Here is a 12,640-nt window from a genome sequence, read left to right on the forward strand (position 1 = left end):
AATAAACCAGGTCAGACAAAGCTTCTGCCAGGAATCTTAGAGGTAATGTGGAGTAGGAAAATGAAAACAGGTTATTGAATCATTGCATAATGAAGCAGCCCCAGGGTAAATGATGACAATGGAAACCAACACAACCGAAATTCTTCAGAGCTGAAGCGCATTCCATGCTGGAATTAAAAAAAAAAAAAAAATCTAGAGCACATCACTATTTTGGATTTTGTCACTCTATGTAGGATTTTTAAAAATCCAGTCCCAGCTACCCAGGAGGCTGAGGTGGGAGAATCAAAAGTATCAGTTAGCGTCTCCGGTTTGAGATTCTCCCTAACAATGCCGAAAAGCATCCTTGTGCTTTCTTCATTCATTGCACAAGCAGGAAGTACCTGTCCTGTGTCAGGCACTGCTATAGGCTCTAGGACAGAGCCTTGAGCAGTGCAGGGCTCTACCTTTATTGTGTACCTTTCCATGGGAAATAAATGCTGGAAAAAGTTTAGGAAGAATTGTTGATAGAACTTGTAACAAACTATGAGCCGTTACTACTTACATTGGGCCATGTTCCCCGAAATAAAAATGCTAATGCTGGCTGGGCACAGTGGCTCATGCTTGTAATCCCAGCACTTTGGGAGGCTGAGGCAGATGGATCACGAAGTGAGGAGATCAAGACCATCCTGGTTAACACGGTGAAACCCCTTCTCTACTAAAGATACAAAATAGAAAAAATTAGCCCAGCGTAGTGTCATGTGCCTATAGTCCCAGCTACTCAGGAGGCTGAGGCAGGAGAATCGCTTGAACCTGGGAGGCAGGGTTGCAGTGAACCAAGATTGTACCACTGCACTCCAACCTGGGTGACAGAGGAAGCCTCCGTCTCAAAAAAAAAAATGCTAATGCTAACATAAGCATAAATGAATATAGCAAACTATAAATAAAGCATAGCTACATATATTAAATAATAATTTTAATTTCTAGGGTATTAGTAAAATGTAATTAGCTAAAAGGAATGTCATTCTTTTCTTGTCTGGGACTCTTATATTCTTTGTCCTTTATTGATCTGCTTGTGAGGTGTCTAGGATTAGATTCAGACTGTTTTTTTAGGACCAAAAAAAGTAAAATTTCAAAGACTACTCAGTTTCAGGCATACTTACTCAAGGTAGGGACTTTTAAATCACAAACCTTTAATTGAATGCAGTTCTCTATTCCAGCCAGTGACCAGGTGCCTGCTGTGTTGGGTTCAAGGCAAGCCAACTTTCCTTCACCGTGTGGCCTATAAAATGCCTGATGGCATTTCCTGTACAACGTGCCTTTTCTCTTTCTCTTGGAGATCAAGTAGTGAGTATTGCGGAGGAGGAGACAGAATCTTTTAAGTTTCACTTTGCCTTTAAAAAGAATATTTTTTGACTGGCTATTTCTCAAATGGATTTCTCCATTACATTAGAAAGCCATCATTCTACTTATTTTCCCCTAAAACTCTGTCAGCTCTCCCTCTTTGCACTCCTCCTCCCACATCATCCATAAAGACGATTCTGGCTTCTTAGAAACCCTAACATTTCAAGTGACTGTAGTCAGAAATCTATTTAACTCATCCAACTAAAGTAAGAACTACAATCTGTCATGTTTAATATTGGGTTTTGTTTAACTTGCCTAGAAATTAGTATTTTTTTCAAATTCTGTAACTGAAAATATTCAAAAAGTACTTCTGAAATAAAAACTTGGAAAATAACCTCAAAATGCTTAGCAAAGTAGCTTTTTAAAAATAAGAAATGAGCTAAGTGACTTTTAAGAGGACCCAGTGTTGTTCATATTGCCAATCAATTTTGTTTCCTTTATTGATCAGCAACAAACATTTTGTTTATTTAGCACTGGGCGAGACATTTTTGTCTTTAAAGGGCAAAATGTGAAGTTCCTACATTTTCACCATGTCTGGCCTATAGTTTGTGCTCAGTTAATATTACAAATATACAGCAGCAGAATATGCTTATGGCATAAAAAGTAGAAGCACTCTATTGGAGTGAAATAGACAAAAAATGCACTGAAGGATCCAAAGTTACTCCACCCATAGTAACCACTCACACACCCACGTTGGTGGTCTCTCGAGAAAGAGAAGGAATGTGCCTCAGGATATAAGAGGTGCAGAGGTTTTGGAGCAGTAGCTCACACAAGCAGTCTTTTCAAGGTCAGGAGCCTGTTTGCTTAAGTGCAAGCCTTATAATTTGCCCAGGCATAAAATTGCCTTGTTATAGTTCAAATTTTTAGCTACTTTATAAGTTGAGAGGGTTAAATTTAAAGGGTGCATTTGAAAATACTACTTATTAAAGCTCTCTCTCTGCTTTTTTCTGTTGTAAATTTCATTTCCATTTAAATGGAAGCAGAAGCAGATAAATTGCTTTCATGATGCTCTTCCTATTTGTGTCTCTATGGAAATGGATTCTGGATTAGGAAGGGAAAGGCTAAAAATCAAAAGCCTTATAAGCAGGCAGAGCATAACTGAGGGTGTTTTGTTGAGCTGTTGGTCAACTGCAAGGTAACACAATGTTGATGTAGCCCAAACTTACATCAGTAAACACCCATGTCCCCACTTTACCTCTCCTGTTTCCCATAAACACAGCTTAATCAAAGTCTATCAAATACACAAGAGTAAGAACCCTGGAACCTTGACATGGATTTTCACTCTCAGTACACTAACCCTCACTAGATCTTTTAAAATATTTCCCTCTTAATTAATTCCTAACATAGGATGCTTGCCCTAATATATGTGTTCAAGAGCGATGGAAACTTTTGGAATGTTCTTAAGAAAACGCAGTCTAAAAAGGTAAATGAATAAATAACTGAAGCTGAATTTCAAAGTATAAATAATAACTTGGTATCACTTTTACCTTTATATCACAACTATTTCTTAACAACTGACATTTGAATTAAAAACGTAATTCATTCAAACTGTCCCTATGTTGTGAAGAACTGCCATACAAATCTATTACTAAAAATTTCTATTACACAAACCATATCTGTCAGCTGCTATCAATTTCCACACTGTTTTGATTTCTAAAAAGCCAAATCTTTTGCCAAAAATATAATACTAGTACGGTCTCTCTTATGATAGGAATTTCACATCAGTAGCAGTGCAGGAACAAATTATCCTCATATTTTCTGTCGGTGTTTAATGTTAGGGAAATGTACTTGGTATGAGGCAAAACTAGAAAAATCTTGGTCTAAAAACACGTTCACATAGTTACACAAACTATGAAACAATAATTAAACCCAAATAGAATATATCAAAATCTATTATAAAATTTCCCATGGCAATGCTGACGTTTATTCCTACTTAGCCATTTGACATGAAAGCTATGTGGTACACCTTACATGCAGTCATTACTTCTAACCTTCTGGATCGGCATAAGAAGAAATTTGTATTCTAGTGTGGATTGCCTAAAATGTCTCTGAATTCCCTAGTTAAAAATATCTTACTAGTATCTCCATACCAGAATTAAAGGGCTAGCAATTAGAAGAAATGGAGTCATTAGTCACACAGGACTTAGAATTTCTTTTAAGTGCATCATGACTATAAAGCAATGGTATCAGAGTATGATAAGCAAGGGACAAGAGAAAAGGGAGAGGGAAGGAAGGAAAAAAAAGAAGGGAGGGAGGGAGAGAAGGAAGAACAAGGAAAGAAAGAGAGAAAGAAGGGAGAAAGGAAAGAAGGAAGTCAGGGAGGCAGGGAGGGAGTAAGGAAAGAAGGAGAAAGAGAAGACAGAAAAATGACAAGCGTGACAAGAAGAAAGGGATAAAGCCAGAGAGGGAAGGAAAGGGAAGAAGGAAGCTAAGAAATCTGGAGATCATTGAATCAATACTTATTTTTAAATGAAAAAAAAAAAGTAACCAGAAAGCAAACCACAAATCTTAATAAGCTAACACTTGTCATATATAGACCACAGGAACAGTGTTAACAAACATTACTAGAGAGACACATGCAAATAAGCAAGAGGGACAGATCAGAAAACGTTAAGAGAGGGGAGGAGAAAACTCTGATAACACATCAGTATCTCTTCAGCATATACAGATCACTTGTGTTTCTGCTGGTGGGCAAAAAAAGACACAAATCCCAGGCCTGTTGAAACAAAGTCTCTTTGTTACTGATCATGGTTTAAGACAAGTGTTGTGGGTAAAAAATAATAATAATAATAATGTTGTATAGCTATATGCAACAAAAACACAAAAACATAGCCACATTAACATTTGGGACCATTTATCTGATTGCACATTTCAAATCTTTTGTTAAAACAAAATTATAACAAATACATATGATGCTTATTCATTTTGTGTCTTAGCCATTAAGTGGAATACTCAGCAGGCTAAACAAGCATTACTTAACTTGAAAACCTTTTGAAACCCATTATCCAACTTTTCTAAAAGGGCAACATTTCCTTAATCATTCTAATTATTTTCATTAATATTCTCAATGAGGAAAGGCAATACAGTCATTGCAAGTTGCTGGCCAGATGTTCCAAGGAAGCAAATGCCTGACTGCCAAAAACATAAAATAAAAACAGCCAGACTTTATGAGAACAATAAATAACTGAAAGCTAGCCAAAAGATTCTATTACTGAAAATCAAAGGTCACTTTTTATTTGAAAATATATCATTATCACTCCTTTCTGTGCAATCCCAAGTTAGAATAGTGCTAGAACTACAGCTTCTCAGAATCATTGCTCTATCTTCCCTGGAATCTTCCCCACAAAATTCCGTGTGCTCCTCTTGATTCCTTTGTAAATGGATACATGGACACATTCGCATCTTGTGAAAAACCCATTGATATGCACTGCATCCTATTCCTTCACTCTCTCCTGCTAAGAGAACTAGTGAAAGAGATAGTAGACAGAGTGACCAAAGAGAGGATGGTATGTGTGAGTGGGATGGGGTGTGGTTAGGTATAGGACAGGCATGCTGAGGACTAGATGGTAAAGGTGTGCTCTGTTGAAGGGATCCAGTGGGTCCAGGCATAGACTGAGGAGACTGAAGAATCCACTCTAGACTTGGGAAAGATGAAAGAAGCAAAGGGATCTGAGTGGGAGTGAACAGAAGTGTAGCAAAAGGCAATTGGTGGGGGATATGCCAGCAAGTGTTTCCTTTACCCTAATTAAGCATCACTTTGAAGGTAGAAAAGAGAAAACACGTGGTGACTGTTACCTTTGCTGAGAACTGATGCTAAAAGGATGATTGCAGTCTGATTATTAAGTTTAATGAAATAATTGCTGTGAAGCAAGAACTAAAAGTTTCTGATCATTGCCCATAACAAGCTAATTATTTGAGGGCCTGTTCTTCATTTTGTACCAAAAATAAAGCATTCAAATGATAACTGATATTCATTAGGCATAAGGCAAATAAAAGGATACAGCATACCGAGGGAGGGTAATAAATGTACACTTCCCTTAATTTAATAGGGCTTTTAGCTCTGATCGACACATGGGAAATGCATCTAGATCATGCCCTTCACTAATTAATGGGGAAATGAGTCAGCATCAGCAAATCTCTTAGAATCGTGCTAATCAGAGTAAAAGGAAACTCCTGTAGACCAGAGATGGGGAGAAGCAGGGGATAGAGCTGGGGCTTCGGGGAGGAAGGGAAGAGGGTAGAAAGGAAAGGACCTCATCGATGTAGTGCTAAAAATGGACTACATTCAACTAAAAAACTGAGAACTCCAAAATGTTTGACAATCTGAAACAGTAGAGGCGTAATCAAATGAATTCAATTCTGTGAATTTTGACCTAAAAGATTGAAACTGAAACACAAATCAACTTATTAAGTTTGTGTGTTCCAACAGCTTGGTAGTTGCTTAAAAGTAGTACACATATTTTAAAAGATAAAAGTAGTCATTTTATTTCAATCTCAGCTGCCATTACTGAGAGATGTGTCCTGGTGGGTACTGTGCCCCTTCTCAACGCTTGGAATTCAGAAGGATGCTGACACCCTCATTTTCTGTCCCACACCAATTTTCAAATAGTCCTTGCTTTTTCTCACAGTAGCTACCAAATCCCAGCTTCACAAAGATACAACATCATTGAAAGGAATGTCGTATGATCTAGTGTGAAACCATGAACTGCCACAGACTTGTAGTTCACATGATACCCACATGATATTCACAGATGTTGCCATATGTCCCTCAAAACTCTAGGAGACCCTGTAGGGCCCCTTTTGAACCATCTGTGATATCCCGTGGTGCCTTGGTGCAGTTCGAGAACCATGGGCAAAGGTACTTCTTCAACATGCATGACAAAAATTGGATATATAAAATATGTAAAACAATATATCTTAATTATATATAATCATATAAAATATGTATATTTTTATGTCAGGTTACTTACTCTGATATTATATATAAATGCTATGAAGAAAATGAGGACAGGATAAACGGATCTAGAGAAAGAGATGGAGAAGTTCTGTGAGAGCAAGCCTTGACGTATGCTCAATTTGCTGAAAGTCAATCTGCATAACTGGAACTCAGAGTAGAAGGGTGGGGTTGAGGTGGTTGAGAGCAAAAGGTAAGAGATGAGACTGAAGAAGGTCCTTGGTCTCGAGAAATCTCTGTTCCAGCAATTTAGCTTTTTCTCAGATGATTGGGATGAATTTTTCCACTTTAAGGTTTACAAAATAAGAGAAAAAGTAACAGTATAATGTTATACTGTTTTAAAATAATTTTAACCAAAAAAAAATAATAATCATTGCATAAAATAAGGACTGCAAGTTAATTTGAGGTACAATTAGATCTCCGTTTTGCAAGAGCTGAAGCTTGGTCTCCAAGACCTGAGTTTCAAGTCCTATCTACTCAGACTAGTAAATCCGGATTCAACAGTCTCCTTCACAACACAAAGAGCATATGACATTTGACAAAGCCAGCTTGAAGCCTTCACTTTCGCACAGCTATTTTGGCGCAGAGACATTCCGATGCAGCTTCAAAAACTTAAAGTTTCAGGGACTCTTTTTTTAATTTAAAAAGCATGGTTGTTTGTGCAGATTATAAAAATAAGTCATGCTTGTTGTAAAAGCTTCAGAAAAAATACAAAAATTATTCAAAATATTAAAAATTATGAAAATGGGCAGTTAAGAAATATTTTAATGATATCAAAATCACCCATAATCCAGTATCAAGAAAGAACCACTATATGCATTTTAGAGTAGAAATCCCATTGTCTTTTTCTATGATTTAATATTAACATATCAATTAATGTCATCCTATTTAGCCCAGTATCCCTTATCTTGGAGAAAATGCAAAGACCTCTATAATACTTCTGCAAAGTTTCAGTGCTTTGCAACCTGCTGGTCATGTCTAGTGCTGAGTTCCTTCTGCAGAATTCTAAACCTCATTCACAAATCATTCCCAACAATTATTTTGTTCTATTTGCTCCACGCTAATCTAGGCTTCAAAGTCAGCTTATTTCCTTCATATTTCTGAACACCATCCTCCCAAAGATAGCCTGTACTCAACATATGTGTGTGTGTTAAACTTTACTGTTTGGAAAGATAGAGAATTATGTCTCAAAATACCCTTCAAATTGAATATTTTTATCTGTTAGGAAAAATGACAAAAGATTTGTAAATGGGCAAAACCAATTATGAGGTGTTCTCTCAGTGCAATTCTAGGCATCTAGGAGCAGTCTAGTCTCTGGGAATCATCTGATTCCTTAGAGGTGTGCATCTCAGATTGTCCTTCTATTGACCAGGCTATTTTAGGAGTCTGTGAGAAGAAGTCATAATTAAGATGCAGAAACAGTAATGCAAATAATTCTTGTTCAAAGAAACATTTAAAAGCTGACTAGTAGAAATATAATTGATTCCATCATGCAGAAGAGATGATGCTAAACATTATAATATTTTGCATATATATTATTGCCCTATAGGATATTAACCAGTTTTGCATCTCTTAGCAAAATGATTTCTGCATTCTTCATTGTGTGTGTGTGCGTGTGTGTGTGTGTGTTCCTCAAATTTTTCTTTGAACTGGTTTTTACATTGTACTGTTTTCATTAAGAAGTTAAATACGATCTTTGACATGTGCTCATTTTATATTTGTATAAGAAACATGATTTTACGTATATCACATCCCTATTCTTAATAGTCGCCACCCACACTGCTAGACATTTCTCACTCTCCAACTTTCTCCCAAGGTTCCAGCCTTTTGCTATGTTCCTTGGCTTCCTTCACTTTCCTTTTTCTCTGATTGACACCATTTCCAAATTCCCACATTCCTTCCCCTTCCTAGGGGAGAAAGTTTGGTTCCTTTCCTGTTTCATATCCCCTTGTGAATTATGCCCTTGGAACCTGATCTTCCTCCAATACATTGACCTCAACAGAGAAGTTTGATTCTTAAGACGAATTCTAGTGCCAGCCTGTTGAAACTGTATCTTTTCTCTTTCTTAGGGTGTGTGCATGAGTTTGAGTGCGTATGTGTGTCTGTGTATGTAAGAGAGGGCAGAGAGACTAATTCTAATTGAAGTATCGCACATTCAAAACAAAGAGTCATCTTCAGAAAGAAGCCAGTTTGACTCTAGATGTATTAAGTATTTTGTGCCTGGTCTTGAAGGCAGAGATGAACAACAGATGGCTGGAAATTTGGACCTAGAATTATCACTCTGCAATGATGCAATCACGTCATATATGAGAGGTTTTAGCTAATTTTGTTAGTATAAAAACAGTGATTTATGTTCTCTATTTTTTATAGTTTTGCTATTACTTCCCCAAGGGATAGAGTATGAAAATAAATTCTAAAACTCATTACTCTATCATTATGAAATGTCTGAAATTAAAAGATATTCTCTTTGAGATGATGGATACACTAACTACCCTGGTCTGATCACTATATGTATTGAAACATCAGTGTGTACTCCATAAATATGTACAGTTATTATACATCAACAATACTATAAAATACCTATTCTATAATAGGTGTGGCAGTGTGAATGACATTACCCTACATTGTTTTCAAAGCAGCTAGCATCCTCCTAACTGTTAAGGTAGGGGATGTATCACTCTAGCACATCAGTTCACCAAACTGATGTTTCAATCTACCAGATCACCAAGAGTAACTTGGATACTTCAAAATTTCTTCAGTTCATAGAGGGCAAATGTTTTCCCCTTCTTCTCTCCATATACCTGCTTAGACTCCTAAAGGAAACTTCTGACCAAACTTCCACCTCCTGAGGAAGTGCTTCACTGGGGCTTCCTCTTGTCTCTGCATCCTGTTTTTCACTGACAGCAAAGCAGCTGAGTGATATTAAGCAAGATAACTGGTTTAGGAAAACAGACAGCTAGAGATGAAATATTAATCGAATTATGACTTTTTCTGACTCATTTCTTTACAAATGATAACAATTCTTTGTTCTCAATTTTGGCATTTTCAGCTGTAATATGCATCTTAATAAGAAAAAGTAATGATTGTCTCTTTCTGCACTCTCTCTGCTCATGCCCTCACTATGATGGGCTTTTAAATGACTGATGAGGGCCACAGGAGTTTGGCTTCCTGGGTGTCAACAACCTGAATGGCTCACATGGTGCCAAGATGCCTAAATTAGCAAAAGGATGAACAGCCCAGCTCTAATCCCTCACATAATATGTGGAAGGTTCTTCCTTGTATTATTCCTGGGATATGAGATAATTAGCCCAGTTTTTAAAGCAAATCCTGTCCATTCAAAAAAAATGTGTATTTTCCTCTCTTCTCCCTCTATCCTTTCAAGTGTCGATTATTTTAGGACAGCAAAAGTAACTTGACATTCTGCCCCTCTCCTTGGACCAGCCAGCCTCCTCCATCCAGTGCAGGGTCCCTGGAGTATGGCATCCCAATCTTTCTGCTGCATCTCTGCAACCCGGCAGGATTTATTAGTTACAAAATAATTTCTTCTAGGGTACAGTTGGGAAGATTTTTTTTTTTCAAACAACTGACAGCAACTGAGCTCTGCCTACCTCCCAACTTCCTGCCAAGTAGCAGACTCTATTTTTGATATTCCAATCTGATTCCATAACTTTTTACTTTTTTTTAGTATTAACTGTTGCACTTTAGTCACTAAGACTTAGTCCTGATCATTTTTAAACTGCAATCTCAAATCAGACTCAAGCTGACTCTACCATCCCCTTCTCCATCACTCCTCTTATGGAGGATTGAGTTTGGAGTGAAGTAGGAAGGGCTGTCTTTCATTGTCCTTTCTTACACGGATTACTCTGGTGTTGGGGAGGAGAGTGGAAAAAACTGTTTTGTTTCACGTCAGTTGATTTTCTTGGATTCACTCTCTTTTTCTTTGTTGGTCATAAACAGTCTTCCTTCAGTGATGGTCGGTTGCTCTTCTTGTTCTGTTGATGATCACCAGGGATCTGGCTTGTTGTCTCCAGACTCCTGTGGATGAGTAGAGGCCCCAGAAGACCTTGCTCGTGTGAAACTCAATCTCAAACTCTTCCCCTAGAATCAGTGGTCCCTTGCAAGATTCAACTATATTTCCAGGCAGTCCCAATCAAAGGCCCCTGTCACATTCCTCTGGCATTCGAGCCACACTGGTGCACACTGAGTTTGTCCCAGTGAACCTTTATCACTTAGTATCATCCATTTCTTGTCACCCTAATTTCAGGGCTCTGGTAGCAAGTAGATTCCATAGTCTGTATTCTTTGGGAACTGGGAATTCAAGAGGACAGTCTCTCCCTGACTGGGATGCTCTTTCCACAGTTCTGAGATCACGGGAGCAAGCCCACAAGACTTGCACTTAAGTGGTCATTCAACCTGGTAATAAGGCACGCGGGAGAGAGAGAATAGTGGCTCCTCAAATATGTTCACACCCTTATCCCCAGAACCTGTGTATATGTTACTTTAAATGGCAAAAGTTATTTTTCAGATGTGATAAAATTAAAGAGTTTGAGATGGGAAGATTTTCCAGGGTTATACTGGTGGGCTTAGTGTAATCAGAGGGGTCCTTCTAAGTGGGGGGAAGAGTGTCAAAGCTGCGAGAGAAGATATGATGATGAAAGCAGAGACTGAATTGATGCATTTCGAGGATAGAGGAGGCAGTCAGCAGCCGGGAGATGCAGGTGGCCTCTACATTCTGCAGAAGTAAGAAAAAAATCAAGGCAATGTATTCTCCTCTAGATCCCTTAGGAGGAATGCAGTCCTGCCAACCCCTTGGTTTTAGTTTCTAAGAATCGTTTGGAACTTCTGACTTCCAGAACTGTGAGGTAATACATTTGTGCTGTCTTCAGCTACAACTTGTGGTAATTTGTTATTGCAGCAATAGGAAGCTAATATAGACATCAACAGCACCTTCTTTTTAAAACCCACAAAATTTACCAGGCAACTTAAGGTGTCTAACAGCCAATACACTCTTGCCTCAAGGGATATTAAGAAGGAACAGATGGCTTCTCTTTAAGGACACATCCCTCCTCACAAAGGACAACCTCCGCTGACTCCCAGATATCTTCTTATTTCCTTGATCAAAGCTTCTTTAGCCCCAGAGCTGGCTCCTCAGGCAAGATCGGCTCTTTTCCAAGCGAACTCAGAGAGATCATACCTTTGTTTTCAATAAGGCCCTAATTCTCCAGTAGTCTCTTTTCTTCTTACCTCTGAGAGCAAGCAAGAAGAGTTGCCACAGGTACCTCACAGCATCCTGTTACGCAAGTTCCATCCTGTTACACTTGTCCCACAACTAAGGCAGTGTTCACAGAGTTTAATACACATCATATATTTGTCGCTGAAACCAGTGGTGTGCTGGTGAATGTTTAACAACTGGCTGGAGAGGAGCGGGGGCACGAACTTGTTGCATTTGCCTCTTTCCCTGGTATAAATATCCCACCATGGCTGATTTCAGGCTACCGACATGATCATCAGTGACCATAGAGATGTGAAGAGATGTACAGTAGCACACAATTACACAGTATTTCCATCACACTGACACAATAGTAAATGTCAACAACCACAGGAACATAGAAAATTGTAAAATACAATAAAATAATTAGGAAGTGATGAGTTTTGCATGCATATTATCTTTTATTTAGTAAAATTAAACTGCAAATATATGAGTTTTATATATATATAAATATACATATAGACCCTATATATACATTTGCAATTATATATATACACATAAATGTATATACAAATGTATATATAGAAACACATATTTGCAATTATATATGTAATTATAATTGTGAATATATATAATTATATATATAAATTGCAATTATAGATGTAATTATAATTGCAAATATATATATATAAATCTTTGCTAATATCTGTATTTAATAACTAGATTAAAAAATTCTTTAAAATTCTGGAAACAGTTCCATCACATCACTGAAAAAGGGAAAACCTAAAATACTTTTATTCTTTTAGGTAAGGTCTTCAATAATTTCTAAAAATTAGAAAATTAGAAAGTAGAAAAGCCAAGATTTAAACCCAGGACCTCTAAACTCAAATTCTGTGTTATCACCTCTGCATTTTACTATATCCTGAGTGGCAACATTTATCAATGTAAATTCTCAACCAAGGTGTTCTTTGATGAAATGTTCCCAAAATACAAAAGTCCAAGAACTACATTATTGTCTATCCTAGAAATTCACATTGACATTAGCATATTACATGCACTGAAAAGTCTTGCCATAAGCAAAACTAGTTAACATAAAC

The sequence above is a fragment of the Aotus nancymaae genome, unplaced genomic scaffold (assembly GCF_030222135.1).
Source record: "Aotus nancymaae isolate 86718 unplaced genomic scaffold, 86718_ANA_hifiasm-v0.15.2.pri h1tg000033l, whole genome shotgun sequence".
Lineage (NCBI taxonomy): Eukaryota > Metazoa > Chordata > Mammalia > Primates > Aotidae > Aotus > Aotus nancymaae.